General features: G+C 38.7%; 1 protein-coding gene across 3 annotated transcripts in view; it reads left to right on the top strand.

Moving 5' to 3' along the window:
• The window catches only part of pde4b.S (phosphodiesterase 4B S homeolog), a 257804-nt gene that overhangs the window by 146215 nt on the left and 92598 nt on the right, over positions 1 to 18991 (top strand).

The following is an 18991-nucleotide window of genomic DNA, read 5'->3' as shown; positions in this document are numbered from 1 at the left end:
GAAAAGTGAAAGTAATTGTCTGCCCCGCCTCTTTGCCTAAGGCATAGAGTAGGGGTAGACAATAGTGATGGGCGAATGTATTCGCCATAGGCGAATAAATTCGCAAATTTGCAGCATAAATTCACCGGCGTTGAAAAAGTTTGACACCAGCAACGTTTTCAACACTGGCGTCAAAGTTTTATCGATGCCAGCAACGGTTCCGACAATAAACGGACACCCATTGGCGTCGCAGTTTTGCAAATTTTTTGCCAGTTTCATGAATTTCGCTGGAAATTCATGGCGAAACGGGACTAATTCGCCCATCACTAGTAGACAGTATTTGATTGACAGCTGAGATTTTCAAATGAAAACAACAGCCATGAATGCTTTAATAAAAAATAGAAATTGGATTTCATGTTTAATTTGAAAAGGACTTTTATTATACATATATTTGTGTCTGGGTGACAGATCCACTTAAAAGCTAGTCTTGAACAATAAAATGCATTATTTTGGGATTTTTGTGAGTTGTAATTGTAGCAGCAGCTTCAGGGCTCTAGATAAATCTTCTATAACAATTAGGGATGTCGCGGACTGTTCGCCGGCGAACTTGTTCGCGCGAACATTGACCGTTCGCGTCCGCCGAATGTTCGCGAACGTAACGCAACGTTCGCCAATTTGGGTTCGCCTTAGCTGGCGCTTTTTTTTGCCATTTCTCCCCCAGACCAGCAGATACATGGCAGCCAATCAGGAAGCTCTCCCTCCTGGACCACCCCCACACCCCCTGGACCACTCCCCTTCCATATATAAACTGAAGCCCTGCAGCGTTTTTTCATTCTGCCTGTGTGTGCTTGGAAGAGCTAGTGTAGGGAGAGAGCTGTTAGTGATTTGAGGGACAGTTGATAGTAACTTTGCTGGCTAGTAATCTACTTGATACTGCTCTGTATTGTAGGGACAGAACTCTGCAGGGATTTGAGGGACATTTTAGGTTAGGTAGCTTTGCTGGCTAGTAATCTACCTTCTACTGCAGTGCTCTGTATGTAGCTGCTGTGGGCAGCTGTCTGTCCTGCTGCTGATCTCTCATCTGCATCTGTTCTTCAAACCACTGCCACCTAGCTGTGTGAGCTTTTTCACATTCTGTCTAAATATCAATAATAATACCGTCTCCAGAAACACCACATGAGTGACGTTTTCCAAGCAGCAATAATATATTCCGTATCCACTGCTGTAGTGTATACGTTGACCTTGCAGGCATTATTTGCCCAGTGTGTTCTTCAAACCACTGCCACCTAGCTGTGTGAGCTTTTTCACATTCTGTCTAAATATCAATAATAATACCGTCTCCAGAAACACCACCTGAGTGACGTAGTGTGATTTCTGCCCTTTACAGCACAAAACGCAGCGCTGTGTCAACAATGGATTTTTTAGAAACATATTTGCCCTTGATCCCCCTCTGGCATGCCACTGTCCAGGTCGTTGCACCCTTTAAACAACTTTAAAATCATTTTTCTGGCCAGAAATGTCTTTTCTAGCTTTTAAAATTCGCCTTCCCATTGAAGTTTATGGGGTTCGCAACGTTCGCGAACCGTTCGCATTTTTGTCCGGACGTTCCCGAACATGTTCGCGAACATTTTTTCCGACGTTCGCTACATCCCTAATAACAATCAATCCAATTTCTACCCAAATAAAACAGTAAGAAGCTGTACAGGGTAGATTAATAGTGTTCTTTCTGCAAGCTTCTGTAATATTATTGGGAGTCATGATTTTTTTTAACAAAAGAGTAACAGTAGAAAAAAAATATGTTTTGTCTTATTCATTGCCCTAGAGTGAACTTGCATAATATTTTAATTAAATTTGAGGTGCTTTTCGGAAAGACAAGCAGTCCAAAGTGCCTAATTGCAGCTTTACCATTTGGAATGATAAAATAGCCCTGCTATGGTTCTGTGCCAGAACAATTTGATTGATAGTATCTGTCTCGGATGTCACCCTGAGAGCAAAGAATAAAAATCTCAGTAGACTGGGTGCATTGCAGCTGTCTTACTCAGTTCTAATTTCTATGCCCTATTGACGTCACTGTGAGGTTTCAAATCAGGCCAGTGTGTCTAGTAAACTTGCACAGAAATGAAATGAAGGAAAAAAAGAGAAGCTCAGATTCACGAGCCAGGGTTCAGCGAGAGTTGGAGGGTGTTGATTTTTTCCCTCCTATATAATAGACACATTCTTTTTACCCCCTGATCCTTTAAATATAGTAAATGCCATTGTGCCTGCAAATGACGGCTGGTTGCTTTTTTGGATGAACTGCACTAAGAAGCAATTATCAAGTTGTCACACAGACAAGGGATTATTCTGTTCTACATTTGGAAGCATTTCCTGAGGAGTTCAGCCAATTAAAGGTTTCCTATAGGTGTTACAGACAAGTCAAGTACTGTAATTTGAACTGAATTCTGTAGCCCTAAAAGTAGAACCCAAAATGATACGTCTTCAGTTATAGGCTCTCTCCCTTAACTTTACAAGTTCCAAATATGCACCTAAGAAAGGACTTTTTGGATAAAAATCTCTATGGGTATTTGTCCCATTGTCTTGTAAAAAAAATGGGTACACCTATACAGTTCTTTACATATCACAAGGCATCACATGCAAGTGGATCAAATCAGGACATTTTGTGGAAATCAGATAGGGGGGTTATACAGTAACATGGGTAAAAAATATCCCAGGCCAGTGACCTATAGCAACCTAAAGATGCAGCAACTGCATCCGAGGACAACAGCTTTTTTTTCCTTATGGGAACACAAACTATTATAAGACAAAAAGTGGCTCTGTCCTAAAGGAAGGTGGATAAATATACTGGTCTGGGTATGTAAAACCCCAAACTCTATACATGCTAGGCAGCAATTTCAATGAAACTACGGCTCACCCGATAATGGAATTGACCTGGGTGTATATACCCCAGGTCCTTCACTTTCAGGGCCGATCCACTCAGTGTAATCAATCGGTACAAGGTAAAACAACTAGAGTTCACACTCACCAATGTTGGCGGATGGCTTGGGTGATGCGCCCCCCAAAACGTAGCTTGGGATGGCAATGCAGGAATAAACTAAATGAGCATGCACTCCTGATCCAGCCGGTGAAGATAAAATTTGACTTTATTCCATATTACTAAAACCGCATTTCCTGACGCGTTTCGTATCTACTGATATGTACAGTAATCATAGGCCAATGCGGCTGGTTCAGGAGTGGATGCTCATTTCATTTATTCCTGCTATGGGAACACAGTATAGTCTAATATAGAGTACCTATAATATGTGGACATATGTTATAATGCCCCACTTTGCCACGAAGAAAATAATACAGCTGCTGTAAATTGGATTAACTGTTAAATACAGCCTCATAATCTGTCTGGCATATGTTTAGGTGTAATGTTACCAGGGATATCTCCACAAAATGACTGCTGCATTTTATAAGTGGTGTAACTACTTGGGGGGACAAGGGTGTGACTAAACCAGACCTGCCCCCTCCATGGGACTTGCACTATTATTAAGCATGTGTTTGTCTGGTGATGCATTGCACCTTGGGGGGCTTAGGTGCTTAGTTCCATTAATGCAAGAACGTACTGTTTGATTATTCACATATTACTGTTATATAGTATCAACATTGTAACCACATCCTCTAAGCTCAATACAAGTCAAACCCAAGATGCTAATGCAGAAGAGCAGTAATGGTAACCACTATGACACTGTACAGTCCCAGTACACTTCCCTGCTGGCATCAGATTCAGGTCAGTTTAATTGGGAAGGCACTGCCCTGGGTATTACAACCTACTGCAAATCAGCAAGTATCTCTCAGAAAGGCTTACTTGGCTTTACCACCATATGCCAAAAAAACACATTTCATCACAATAGTATTTCCTTATGAGATAGTATTTCCTTATGAGATAGTAACAATCATGAGTATCAGGCTACCAGTAATACTAAAAAAATTCTGCCTTCCATTCTGCTATTCCATGGCCATCACCCAATCTCCACTTTCCTCTCTTATTAGTATAGAACCTCAACTATTTACTGCTACTAAAGTATTAATACCTCCAATTTGGAAACAACCAAATCCTCCTACCATAAAAGACTAGATCCACAAACGTACAGAAATATGCAAATTGGAGGAGTTGCCTGCCAGAATGCCCTTATAATTTGCTAAATTGTGGCTAAATTTTAAGTTTTTTTTCGGTAAGGAAACTGATGCATACAAAGCCATTGCATAATGCAATATAAACCCTCTGGCCTGACACTATACTACACTGCATCTTTTTCCCTCTTTTCTATCTCTCCTTATAGAATTCCTTTCTCTCTTCCTATGCTTTTCTCCAAACCCATCTATTCCTAACTACCACATCCTCAGATTTTCAAGACTTACCTATAACACATGCCTGCAACTTAACGGCCTTTATTCCCTGCGTGATTTTGTCATGTTACGACAATTCAGTAAACTATTTGGGAAAAAAGAGAATATTAATCATATTTGTTGTAATGCTGGTAAAAACATTGCATTATGTTGCATTAATATCCAGTTTTTCAGAATTTTATTACCGCTACTTCAGTGTACAATAACAAAAAAGGGAAAGGAAAGTTGACATTTTGTGCCTTGAGCTACCAAAAAATGCCCACCCCTTTAAACATATTTGTCCATATATTGCAATATATTTAAGCTGGCCAACTACGTCAAAGTCATCCCTGGTCTGGCCAGTCCTACACTCAACTTGTCTGATTCATTAAGAATTCTACTGCTGTATTAAATATTTTACACAGGGACTAAGTTTTACCTGCAACTTGCTTGATTTCAAGGTTAAAACTTCCAAATGGTTGTCCTATTTATTGGCCACCACTGGGATCAACTGCCTGACTGAAGGGAGCTACAACATGGAGCTGGCCACTGCTTTTGTAAAAACTTCCCTTTTGTTTGAAAACTTAAACTGCCAGGTTTCCAAGGAAGAAATTGCCTTATAAGGGATTGCATGACTGCGTTTAGATCATTCTCATAGCAGTGAACTGGTGGCAATTTCAAGTAAGTTGGCACCAACCCCTAAGCTAGTAGAGAATGCAGGAGCCAAAGCATCCAAAATCACCATATGCTCTTTAAACTGCACAGTTAATATTGTGCTAAAAGTTTTACCTTTCAAGTATATAAAAACTCATTGGCTTCAAAACAGTGTGAAATGACTCAGTAGAATATAAACCCAACATAATAATAACAAACAGCAGAAATGTAAGAAGAGAAGCTTATTATTAGCATTCATTTATCAAAATAAAGTATTGCAAACAAATAAAAGCAGTTAGACCCAAGGAAGAAATGTTTTCTTGCCATTGTTTTATTAAAAGACTGCAGCATTTAGAACATTTCACCCATTTAAATTGTATATTATTGTATTGCATAGGAAATATAAATTAAGGACTGTTGGGTTATCTTCTAATGAATTTGGTATAAAAGATTTTACAGGATAATTTAATTGAAAAAAAATCATTAATTTTCTTCCTAATGAAGCAATGTAGTTGTAAGACGCGCCGGGAGATGTGCCCAGTCTCTTATCTCCCGGCGCGTCTCTCACCATCTGCAGGTGCACACTTCCACCTACGTCATGCGCTTCAGCCAGGCGCAAATGACGCTGGTGTTGTTTCACCAGCGCTTTTGGCGCTGAGCGTCATTACGTAGTTTTTCTGCATCGGATTTGGATTTTTGTCGCCAATTGCTCTTTAAAAGGCACTGTCTCCATTGCAACAGTGCCCAAGCTGGCTTCTGTTTAGAGACCTTTGTGAAGCATTTATTCTATTGGAAAATACTGTTTTGAAAACTTTGATTCCTGCTGCCTGCCTTGACCCTTTTGCCTGTTTGTGACAAAGTTTTTGCCTAATCCTTGACGGTACCTCTTTTCGGACTTGTTACTACCTAACACACCAATTCCTTGTTGATTCCGCAGCAGAAACCACAGGGCTCCAAAAGGGCATCAGTGAACACCAGAATCCACACGGGTTTCCCTTGTGCATTAGAGTGTACCCTCTGCCTACAATGAATTAATACAGATAATTACTACATGGCAGCACAGAAGCCAGTGCAACTAGCATCAGAATAATCAGAATAATCAGCCCTGTAAAATATTAATTTTTAAGGTTTAGTGCTATTTTAAGGCAACAAATGTAAACATCAATGTATTAAGCCAATGCTCAGTTTATATAATGCTAGTAGTGCAGGCACCACTGTACATTTTTGTTACAAGACCAAACATTGCACTGAATACATATAAATATAGCAAGTTACAAAGATTCATTGCCATATGAATGCATGTGAGACATAGGAGGAAGGAGGTTCATATCCCATAGAACTTGCAATCTAAGTGCACAAATGGGGTAAAAGAGGTTAAAAAGTCAGGAGCATGGGCCCTTAAGTGCTAAGACTGGATCAAATATTTTCCTGCTGTTCCAAAAGATACAATCTGAGCTTCTTTCTGAGAGAGGTTGAAAAAGCAACATCTGAATACAGTGACAGTTATAGACAGAGGAGCATGCAACAGGCAACTGAGCACTAAACTGAAAGGCAATTTCCTATACAAATCTGTAACCAGCATACAGAGAAAAGAGATAAGTATACAGAATTTTACACTGAGCAATACAGAACAGCTGGAGGAACTAGCAGATAAAGTGAGGGAACGGAAACATTCAAAAGGTTAGAAAGAGATTAAAATAGATGTGGATGGGGATGAATAATACTGAGGGGGAAGAATTAAAGTACAAATTTAAAAATGCACTAGGGGGTAGTTGAGGGAAATGCATTGTTTTAAATAGAGAAGAAGGGAATACTATCCAATGGGTATGGTATAAAAAATAGTACATAAAAACAGCTGTAAAATAATATGTAGGGATTTGCTCTACTTCTATGGTTGCCCACTACTTTAATCATCATAAATACCAGTCCTCCCTTAAAGCATGTCTATGTCTACAATATCTTATTCAAAGAAGTCTAACATATTGGTTCCTATTAATATTCACCTAATTCATTGGCACTGATCTGTAACTGATTATTAGTGTAAGGCATGGGTAAGGTTTATGTCACTTGGCTTTTTTAGGTATGTAAGTAAAAACTTTAAGTGTTAGGAGGGGTGGGGTTAGAGAAATGTATTTTGTATGTCTGGAACTGTAATTTTATTATGTAATTTTAAATAAATTGGTTTTATGTCTGCACCTTTGGGGGGGGGGCCTGGGTGAAACTAAAATTTTAACATACTGTAACAAGTATATTGACAATAAAGATCTTTGATTTGATTGATTTGATCTCTGTACAACAGTATGGATAATATCATATGTTTGGTGACATCAAACCATTATACAAAAGCTTATCTATCTGAATACTGCCTCAGGGAATCCAGACTGTGGACAACAGACGGGCTTTGGTGGAGTTCAAGTATGCTGCTATTTATGCACCCTTTAACATCTTCTGTTTAGGAGCTTGTGAAAAACGTATGCATTATTTTTAAATAAAGGGATTTTGATTCACCATTCTCCTATTTTATTGCCCAGCTAAACAGATATAGTCTTATCTGAAGTGGAGTCATTTGAGTGCAAAGAATATCTGCGGCATTGACTGACACAGTTCCCTGTATGGCAAAAATGTTGTCTTATGGCAAGTAAAAAGAGACAAAAATCACAGTATAGGATTTTTGGCAAAAAGTTGCTTTCAATTTTTGCTAAACTGGCCTCTGGAATTTCATCTCACTCCTTCAAATTGCTTGCCATAAATGTCTTCATTTTTTTATAGCTTTAACCTTGCTTGTAAGTAAAATACTCAGGTTAAAGGAAAAATATCACTTACTGAGTGCAAGCCCTGTGAGCTGCTAATTATGACAAAGTTCCTATGGTACGTCTAGATGACGGTGACATTTAAGTCAGAGAATAACCTACTTATCATTCTAAATGTCGGATGTAAAAATAACAGTTTGATATAATGCCTAATAGTTTGAGAATTTAGAAAATGCCAGAAAAATACCAGCCTAAGATCAATGATAGAGAAATATGCAAAGCCTCATACAGATTATTAACTTTGAAACACACGTTTTTATTGTAGCTTATGAAAAACAATACGGATGCGAAGACATCCTCGATTGTGTTCAACTAGATTGAAAGTCTTTTAAGAAAAAAACGATCCTTCTTTGTAAACATTTCTCTGGTTTAAATTACAGTTTATATTTAAAGAATAGACATATATGTTATTTTGTGCCTACAATGCTATGTCGCATTTGGGGAAAAGGATAAAGTGTGAGAAACCTCTGTGCTCTTCTTTTCATCCATTCTCTTAAGACAAGAATATGCATTTTATGGATTTTACCATTTGCACTGGCAGGTTGGTGCTGTTCATTCAAAATATTTTTGTCCCAGTCTTCTAGGATACCAGGGATTTTGTTGCTTGTACACTGATAGAGGTTTTCCACTAATGTTTTTACTGACCTGTAAATGCATCTTTTAGACACTGTACCATATGACAGGTAACTGTACCATATGCCATGCTACAGTATGCAACCATCAGACCCCCCAAATGTGATGTAAATATCACATGGATTTATTAACTAGCTACTAAGCATACAAAATAAATATTTATTTGAAGTATGCAGTAAAGTTTTACCAGTTTTTATAAAAATAAAGGGATCTGCTCATGTGTGTGCAATGTGAATGTGATCTTTCCAATTTACAGTATCTATAGCCCCCAAAGTATTCCCAGTGGTGGATTATTAACATGTGGGGTCCCTAGGCTGCATGCACACAGGGCCCCTTCTAGACTACTGCTGGGTCCAGATGCGTGCACCTACAGTAAGTTCTAAATGCTGGGTTAGGTTCTGCAAGTGCCAGTGACGTAAATGGATCTGCACGCATCCGGGTGCATGCACGTACCTTGTCTGCCTTCTTCTTCCAGCAGGTGCAGCACTGCAAATAAAAATATATATTAAAAAAACATAGAAATAGGCCGCCTAGGCTATAGCCTAGGGTAGCCTGTGCATTAATCCAACCCTGAGTATCCCTTAAACATAAAGTGCTCTATATACTTCAGTCTTTGCTGTTATTGAATTATCTCTTCGTGCTCTTGGTTATTTTTTTTTAATTGTCCTTAACAAGATGTCTTCATTCGCAATAATGCGAACAAGGTCATCTGAAAAATGTATTGTTTGTTTAAGTGATGGCAGTCATTATCACATTTTATATTAATACACTCTGTTTACTCATGCTGCCATTTCAGTCAATGTGTAGAATCGGCTTATACAAGAAAGTAAAAATGCCATGGTGACTGCATGCTTTTTTATATTCTTCACCACCACGAAAACAGTGCACTGTGTATTTTGAATTAAAGGACAACTGTTTGTTCTATTAGGTCTTTTTGTTGTGTTATAAATGTATTTAAAATTGATTTTGCTGATTGCTAAAAGAATCTATGTAAGCCTGCAGCGTTCTATCTGTTATAAAAGAAGCATACACTAGTTTGATTTGTGAGCGAGTCCAGGTTTTGTGATATTTTTTGGCATGACACACAAGGCCAATGATGCATTTGGCCACTAGCCAATTTCCAGTAATGAGTCATTGAAAAGAGTAATGAAATCAAGCTTATTCTGTGTCTTCTCCTCTTCTCACTTTTTAAAATAAATGTAATACTTACTAGAATTTGCTTTTACAAAGAAGACAGCTTCTACTGGGAGGTGAATATAGAGTGGTTTATGTGCATCATGTGCACCAGATGCATCAATAAAGTCTGGTCCATCTGTATATAATAAGGAGATACTCCATATTTCCTTATGTAATTTGCACGTTCCTGGAAACATAAAATTCCCTAGAAAATTCCGTACAATGTCTTTGTATGCCTCCTTTGTTATTGAAAACATATTTTGTTTTTCTTTCGTAGTTAAAGCACATCTAATGTGGTAAGCAGATCTTAAAATTTGAAGTCCATTAACAGCTTTAAAGTTGAAGTATCACCAGGCAGTACGGGAAAAGATACCACTGCAGCACCTATTTGTTACAGAAAGTGAAAACTTGAATTTATTTGGTCCAACAACCAGGCAACGTTTCGGGCTTACTCTTGCCCTTTCTATAGAAGTATCACCAGGAAGTTACATGTTCATAACGCAATTACATATGATGTTAAAAAATGCTGCCTAATTTCTGAAAGCACTCAAATGTCAGTGGGCATAGCAGTATCTATTCTGACAAGTTCATGTAATAAGTTAATAATGTAATGTAATATTAAAAAATGACTAAATAGCACAAGAAGATATTTGGCAATCTGTACAGTGTTAGGGAAATGTAACCAAAAGGCTTCTCATCTACAGGGAGTCCAAGTTCAGCTACAGGTCAGAATTTGTAAAGCCAAACTAACACCTTCACAATATGCAAACATATACATATACTGCATGTTTATTGCTTTGCCTTAATTTACTGTCATTTTATAAAAACAACTCATAAAGTAAACATGTGAATATTTGTTACCCGTCCTTATATAAAAAATCTCTTGTGGAGATAGAGAAAGAGAGAAACAGAAACAGGGGAAAAAAGAAGGAAAGACTAAGTTTAAAATGAAAGAGTGACCTCTTTAAGTTGAGATTCTAGTCTGACTTCCTTAGAGTAACTGGTCTATCGAGACCAAGTTAATGCCAGTAGTTTATCTTTCAAGTGAGACGTCATGCTCTGTACAGGGCAAATTTGTTGTATATTCTGAATCACCAATAATAGTTCAACATATATTCTAGTCATAGCAAAGCTATGGCCCATTTAGCTGCAAATTTTAATCCCCCTGTTCGAATGTAAATCTGAATGTAAGATTTATCACACCTCGACCATGGAGACAGCCCTAATTCGAATATTTGCCACCTAAAACCTGCTGAGTTCATGTACAAGTCAATGGCAGAGGTCTGTTGAGCCATTTAGAGATGTTAATAGCCTTCCTGACATTCGAGTTTTTTTCGGGAGAAAAACTTGATTCGTACTAATCGAATATGAATCGAATACGATTCGAATTTTCGGGTTGGAACCATTCAATCGAATATTAGACATTCAATTTTTTTCTTAAATAACCTCCTAGTCGAATTGTGAGTATATTAATATTTTAAAAAATTCACATGAATTCAAATTTGACCTTTGATAAATGGCCTCCCCTTAACTGCAAGTTTTCAGTCTGAGCAGCAGTGCTGTGTCTAGTCATTATCTGTACATGCATACATGCAACATGTCTGTAGGAATACTTTTCCCTTTGCAGTGATTTATTATTTAGATTTGTTCAGCCAGGAACTAATGATAATGTCTCCATTTAGTTCCAGTTTTATCCCTTACCCTAATGATTATACAATATATATCTCCACAAGCGCAGCATCCTGCTTATATAGCTTGCAAAGTAGATAATTCAAATATTACAAAAGAAGACCAGCAACACCGGGATATTTGTGCATGAAAATAAAGGTGTATTCACATTTTGCACAGGCTATTCATGATTCATGCAAAATGTGAATACACCTTTATTTTGATAAACAAATATCCCGGTGTTGCTTCTTTTGTAATACATATATATCGGTAGGAGGAATTCAGATGTCTGTATATACTGTTTCTGTACCCTTCTATTAAAGAATAGATGCTACCCTTTGCAGTCCAGTTTGTCCTGTAGTGACTTGTTTAGCAGGCAATGGATTGCATCTACTGGTGCTAGCCGTATATATACAGACAGACTGTGGTGCTATTTGATCAGAAAGGACCTGGGTCATCACATGTAAACTCTTTGTGAGAGATTCAATTTGAGGAGAAAACATTTTCATGTAATAAACAGTGAGATAAGATTTCTCACCAGAACCTGGGAAAGGTTCAGGGCAAGGGCCTACATGAATGAAGATTAGCAAGAAGGAATACATCCTTAAGTGCCATAAAGTAAAGGTTGTGCCAGATATATATATATATATATATATATATATATATATATATATATATATGTATATATATATATGCAGCACTCCCCCCCCCCCAGCATTTGATTACACACCTTGGGAACCCCTAACAACAATTTACAAATGCTACCAAATCCTACAAGGCTCACGTCCCACAGGTAGCGTAGGGCAGTCAGAGTATGGCACACACAGGGGGCATAGCGCGGGCAGAATATGGCACACACAGGGAGCATAGGGAAGGCTGATTATAGCACACACAGGGAGCATAGGGCAGGCAGAGTATGGAACACACAGGGAGCATAGTAAAGGCTGAGTATGGCACACAGAGCATGGGGCAGGCAAAGAATGGCACACACTAGGGATGTAGCGAACGTCGGAAAAAAAGTTCGCGAACATATTCGCGAACTTGCGCAAAAACGCGAGCGGTTCGCGAACGGTTCGCGAACCCCATAGACTTCAATGGGAAGGCGAACTTTAACATCTAGAAAAGACATTTCTGGCCAGAAAAATGATTTTAAAGTTGTTTAAAGGGGTGCAACGACCTGGACAGTGGCATGCCAGAGGGGGATCAAGGGCAAAAATGTATCTGAAAAATCTGCCTGTGTGTGCTTGGAAGAGATAGTGTAGGGGGAGAGCTGTTAGTGATTTCAGGGACAGATGATAGTAAGTTTGCTGGCTAGTAATCTGCTTGATACTGCTCTGTATTGGAGGGACAGAAGTCTGCAGGGATTTGAGGGACATTTTAGCTTAGGTAGCTTTGCTGGCTAGTAATCTACTGTTCTCTTTAAACAACTGCCATACGTTGACCTTGTAGGCATTGTTTGCCCAGTTTTTTTGGACGCAGCCACTGAAGCACAGTTGCCAGAAAAATATGCCATATAAATGCTGAAAATAGTCATTTTTCGCCATTACGTAAAATATATTATGGCTGCTTGAAAAAAGTGACTCCGGTGTTTTTTCTGGAGACGGTAATATTATGGATATTTAGACAGAATGGGAACAAGGTCACACAGCTCGATGGCGGGTTGAAGAAAACAGTGTGCAAATAATGCCTACAAGGCCAACGTATACACTACTACAGCGGTGGATACGGATTACGTAAAATATATGAATGCTGCTTGAAAAAAGTGACTCCGGTGTTTTTTCTGGAGACGGTAATATTATGGATATTTAGACAGAATGGGAACAAGGTCACACAGCTCGATGGCGGGTTGAAGAAAACAGTGTGCAAATAATGCCTACAAGGCCAACGTATACACTACTACAGCGGTGGATACGGATTACGTAAAATATATTATGGCTGCTTGAAAAAAGTGACTCCGGTGTTTTTTCTGGAGACGGTAATATTATGGATATTTAGACAGAATGTGAACAAGGTCACACAGCTCGATGGCGGGTTGAAGAAAACAGTGTGCAAATAATGCCTACAGGGCAAATAATGCCTAAAAGGTCAACTTATACACTACTACAGCGGTAGTAAAATAAAAAAAAGTAAAATAAAAAAAATGAATATTAAAAAAAAAAAATTAAAGTTGGTGCTGCTGAACTACTAGGAGCAGCAGATTAGCACACCAGTCCCACTCCCCAACACTGCTAGACTAATAGCACTGGGCTCTTATAGTAGTAGTAGTAGTAGTAGTAGTAAAACAACAAAAAAATAAATAAAAGCAGTCCTTACAAGGACTACTGTTATTGCAGCAGTCAGCAGATGAGATCAGAAGCAGGACAGCTGCCCACTGCAGCTACATACAGAGCACTGCAGTAGAAGGTAGATTACTAGCCAGCAAAGCTACCTAAGCTTAAATGTCCCTCAAACCCCTGCAGACTTCTGTCCCTCCAATAACAGAGCAGTATCAAAACGATTACTAGCCAGCAAACTTTCAACTGTCCCTGAAATCACTAACAGGCAGCAGCTCTCTCCCTACACTATCTCTTCAGCACACACAGGCAGAGTGAAAAAACGCTGCAGGGCTTCGGTTTTTATAGGGAAGGGGAGTGGTCCAGGGGAGAGCTTCCTGATTGGCTGCCATGTACCTGCTGGTCTGGGGTGAGAGGGCAAAAAAAAGCGCCAACAATGGCGAACCCAAAATGGCGAACGTCGCGCGACGTTCGCGAACTTCCGGCGAGCGCGAACACCCGATGTTCGCGCGAACAGTTCGCGACATCTCTAGCACACACTGGGAGGCAGATTCCACCACTCTCCATTCATTTCTATGGGATTTTTATAGGCGTATTTATCAAAGGGTGAACTGTCACTTTCACCCATTGATAAATACGCCTTTCAAAATCCCATAGAAATGAATTGAGAGTTGAGGAATTTCACTCTAGTTGCGGAACTTCACTCTTTGATAAATTTACCCCAGAGAACATGGGGCAGGCAGTGAATGGCGCACACACAGGGAGCATAGGGAAGGCTGAGTATAACACACACAGGGAGCATAGGGCAGGCAGAGTATGGCACACACAGGGAGCATGGGGCAGGACTCTAAGATGAACAGTTCATACTGTGCTACATACAATAACACAATGCTGGTGCCCCTCCAGCAGTTTTTCTGGGGTGTAAACAGGTGAACAATGTGGGCACTCAGTTTGGGTCTGAACAATAGAGGATGTTACTGTCTGAATATGCAATGTAAACAATGCAGGGGCCAGTTAATCTCAGTACTGATATCTTTTAAAGCTTATAAAGGTAAGCAATCACAACAGGCAGACTTTCATGTGGCAGGCCACACAAGGGGGGTCAGGCCCATGAGCTGCCAGTTGGACAGCACTGTACTAGAGTATTTATCCTAGTGTATTAACTTAACTGAGCTTCCCCAAAACTGCGTTACACCAGTTGTTTTCTTATCAATGGGCTGCAAATGCTGCTTTTGGGTTTCCAAAACTATTTATGACCAGCATGAGCGCATTTTGTACAGTTTTCAGTGAAGAAAATACACCTCAGTCAAGGCAGCACAAAGTGAGGAAAATCCATAAATTTTTCAACAGAAAGAGCACAATGCTTTTTTGAAAGTGAAGTCTTTTCAAACCTTCCTCTGTTGAGGCAAGCAATATGACAACTTCCAGAAATGCACTGAAGGTCAGCAGTTAAATGAGAAACTAGTGTTTATTTAGTAAGGCATCTTTTAACATCAGGATTTTGCAACCAGCTATTTATGCCTTTGAAAACCTTTATTATATATACTGTTTATATTCTGTAATATTCCATTTGTTCTTCCCTGGTTTGGTCATAACAAGCTATTAGCAAAGCTGAATAGTGCCAATAATTGCCTCACTCCTGATGTACAATTACATCTCATGGTATTCCCAGATGTCCATCTAAACTCTATAATCCTTCTGGTAGTCATTTCCTTAAACAATCCCAAAACATACATACCATGACGTATTTAGGGCAGTAGATGCTTGTGAAGTCATAACAATGACATTATTGAAGGTGCATGTCATTTTAAACTGTAGTATGCACAGAGCCTTGTCTGTTCCACTGTTTGTATCCTATGATTCCTATATCTGAACGGGGGGGGGGAGTCTATGTTATGTCTACAAGAAGTTCTTCATTTCAAGTTTGTATCGACTATAATTTTCTGAGGCAGACTTTTCAAAATAGTTCCCTTGAGCCCACTAACCACCCCTTGGGTTTTGGCAGTAGCTGAAGTCCTGATAATGATGCAGCTTAAAATGTATTGCCTCTCTTTTTCTTAATGGGATCAAGCCTATGGGAATAAATATATTTAGATAAGAAGCATGCATGCCTCATGAAGAACTGGAAGGCAATTAAGTATATCATTTCAAAGGTCATGTGAAATGAGCTGTTCAGCTACCCTCATATCTTGGTTGGTCACTTTTATTATTAACGTAGCTAATCGAGGCTGTACAAGGACACCGTTAAAATCTTTATTGCTGAATCTGAGGGGCTGGCCATCTTTTTATACCAGATTAAATGAACACAGTGTCATTTGCTCTGTAATTTGTATGCAAGATATACTAACACATATTCTTTTCATTAATTAAACCTGCATTCTTAGCAATGTAATATTATTTCAGAATAGAGTACAATACCAGTTATATTTGCCTAGAGAGTATAGGATATTGCTGCAAATTAATATTTATCTGTGGTGCAGCCACCATAGTATTTTTATTCTGGAGTGCCATCTACTGGTGTTATAATGTATTTCTTTTTGGGCAGCCCTTGAAACCTCATACAAAATTAGGAACTGTTTTATCATGGGAAACTGCATTCCACAGTTTGGATCTTGACAAGGGGACACCTCAATTGACCCTTTTCTTTCAGCCATCCTACTGAACCCCATTGTTACATACCTTAATGAAACACCAAGGAGCCAGAAATGGGGTAAAATAGTCACATCATTTATTCACATTTTAAATAAATAGAACCTTGCCAAGCTCACCCCAAGGCAATATTCAAAGCCAGAATTCCATAAGAGATAAACGCTATGCTCTGCTGTTCATCCACCTCTGAATATTAGGCTGCCTCTACCTACAGAGAGGATGGTCCCAAACTCTGCTTCTGGCATGAGCTGCATCTCCCCACCGTGAGAAAAGTTCAGCTGTTCCGAATCTGCAGTGTGTAGTTGATAGGACATCCAAACAGGCTGTCATCTAGCACAAGCAGTATTAGGATCTGTATTAATCAACCCCGTATGCAGTAACAGGACAGAACCTCCTTTCTCCCTCTTCTAAATTTACCCATGCAGTACTCTGGCAAGGTCCTACCGCCACAACAAGCACAACTGAAAACCTTCAATTATTGGTTTGTCCCCACAATAACTTTATTACTATTACTTATTAGTTAATAAAAGATAGAAAAAGAATTACATTTAAATATTCACAAATTATTCAAAACATTTCCTGTGTATTACACATTCTGTACCACAGGATGGATTAAAATTTGCCATTAGCCTTATGAAATATATATATATATATATATATATATATATATATATATATATATATATATATATATATATATATATATATATATATATAAAATATCATATATATATATATATGCAAAACATAAATTAAAGGAATAGTTCAGTGTGAAAAGAAAAACTGGATAAATACATAGGCTGTGCAAAATAAAAAATGTTTCTAATATAGTTAGTTAGGCAAAAATGTAATATATAAAGGCTGGAGTGACTGGATGTCTAATAAAACAGCCAGAATCCAACTTCCTGCTTTTCAGCTCTATAACTCTGAGTTAGTCAGCGACTTGAAGGGGGGCCACATGGTACATTTCTGTTCAGTGAGTTTGTAATTGATCCTCAGCATTCAGCTCAGATTCAAAAGCAACAGATATGACCCATGTGGCACCCCCTCAAGTCTCTGATTGGTTACTGCCTGGTAACCAGGGTAACCAGTCAGTGTAAACCAAGAGAGCTGAAAAGCAGGAAGTAGTGTCTGACTGACAAGTTATACATCAAATCACTCCAGCCTTTATACATTACATTTTTGGCTAACTAACTATATTAGAAACATTTTTTATTTTGCACAGCCTATCTATTTACCCAGTTTTTATGTTTACACTGAACAATTCCTTTAATACAGTCCTTCATTGAAATATCTTTGAATAATCTATGACCATGCTACCCCCTGTGGATGTATAATTGTTGGACAGGTTACAGCAAGGCAAACTTCCCAATAGGTTGTCTGCCATATCAGCCCAAATAGTTCACTAGAGAATTGGATGAGCACAAAAACCAAAACCACTAGAACATTCCACTGGCCAGGACATTTGGCATTGGCATTATTTTGCTACAAATTACCATTTACTTAGCCCACGTGGTAGACTATGATGCTAACATAGAAGGGAATTTGCCTGATCAGCTTAAATATATAAATATACTAAACCTACCTGTACCCGCGGCACACAAGGGTAAGCTACAATTAGAAGGCCTGTATGATATAATCTTAGGGGCTGCTAATTCTATATACTTGTCCAGACATGGCGAAATTGCATCTACCCCCCAATTGATATGTAAGATGAGTGCTGTGAAATCACAAGCGATATTGTGCAAGGTGTACAGTATTTTCGCAGGTGCTGTGTATTTTATACAAACTTAAAGCATGAAGTAAAAACCCCTTTCCCAGAGTGAATGCTTTCCAATAATCAACCACCATATATGCCTTCCTGGGCAACCTGACATGCTGGCCATGCAACCACCAGGGGTCAGTGAGCAAGTGTAACCAAGCAGCCAATAGCCACAACTCCTGCGACATTGTTCTGCCCATCAAAAGCCTGTCTTGCTACCAGTCAGCTACACGCCATATCAACCCTGGCCATGGGCCGCAAGGCAAGCATCCCGACATTGTTCTCGTTGAGAGACCTGTCGTGTGTTGGTGCTGTATGCTATATAAAAATATATTTATATATATATATATATATATATATATATATATATATATATACCACTAAATGCAGTAAACTACAATAAGCAGGCTCTGCTTTATACTTACCCATCATTATCTGGAAAACTACTAGACATACTAGCAAAAGATTACTATATGTAGGTTCCATCTGTAGTAGCAGCGAATTGTCCTCTGAGCACGAACTGAAATCTGTGACTCAATAAAGCTCAGTAAAATAGAGGTCAGAATCCAACGACAGGCTGCTATAACTATATATATAGAAATACTGTGTAATGTGCAGACTGATGAAAGCAAAGTCCAAAAAAATTACTGTATTCAGGCTTTGCCTTATCCCCGACTGAGCCCCACTGCCCTCTCTGTATACTCCAACTACAGCTCTCTGTATATTCTAATGAGTTGCAGTAGCAGCAGCTCAGTGTCACAGTCTTGCATCACGCGGAATAAATTGTCAAAGAATTTGACCTCTAATTTGCATAAGAAACCAAGACAGAGAATTTGAAATTGAACAGACCCAAGATAAACCAATTAAGACACACAGCAACCCTAGATACACATACAGTAATGATATACATATTTTAGTGCTCATCATATATTTTTTGCAGTAAAGTTGCAAAGAGGTGCTATATAGAGCACATGGTATGGACTATGTATTATTTGCGCCTCAAGTATTGCATTTGC

Source organism: Xenopus laevis, chromosome 4S (genome assembly GCF_017654675.1).
Source record: "Xenopus laevis strain J_2021 chromosome 4S, Xenopus_laevis_v10.1, whole genome shotgun sequence".
In the NCBI taxonomy this organism is placed as follows: domain Eukaryota; kingdom Metazoa; phylum Chordata; class Amphibia; order Anura; family Pipidae; genus Xenopus; species Xenopus laevis.
The sequence above is the reverse complement of the archived record's forward strand: the minus strand, read 5'-3'. Positions and strand labels throughout refer to the sequence as shown.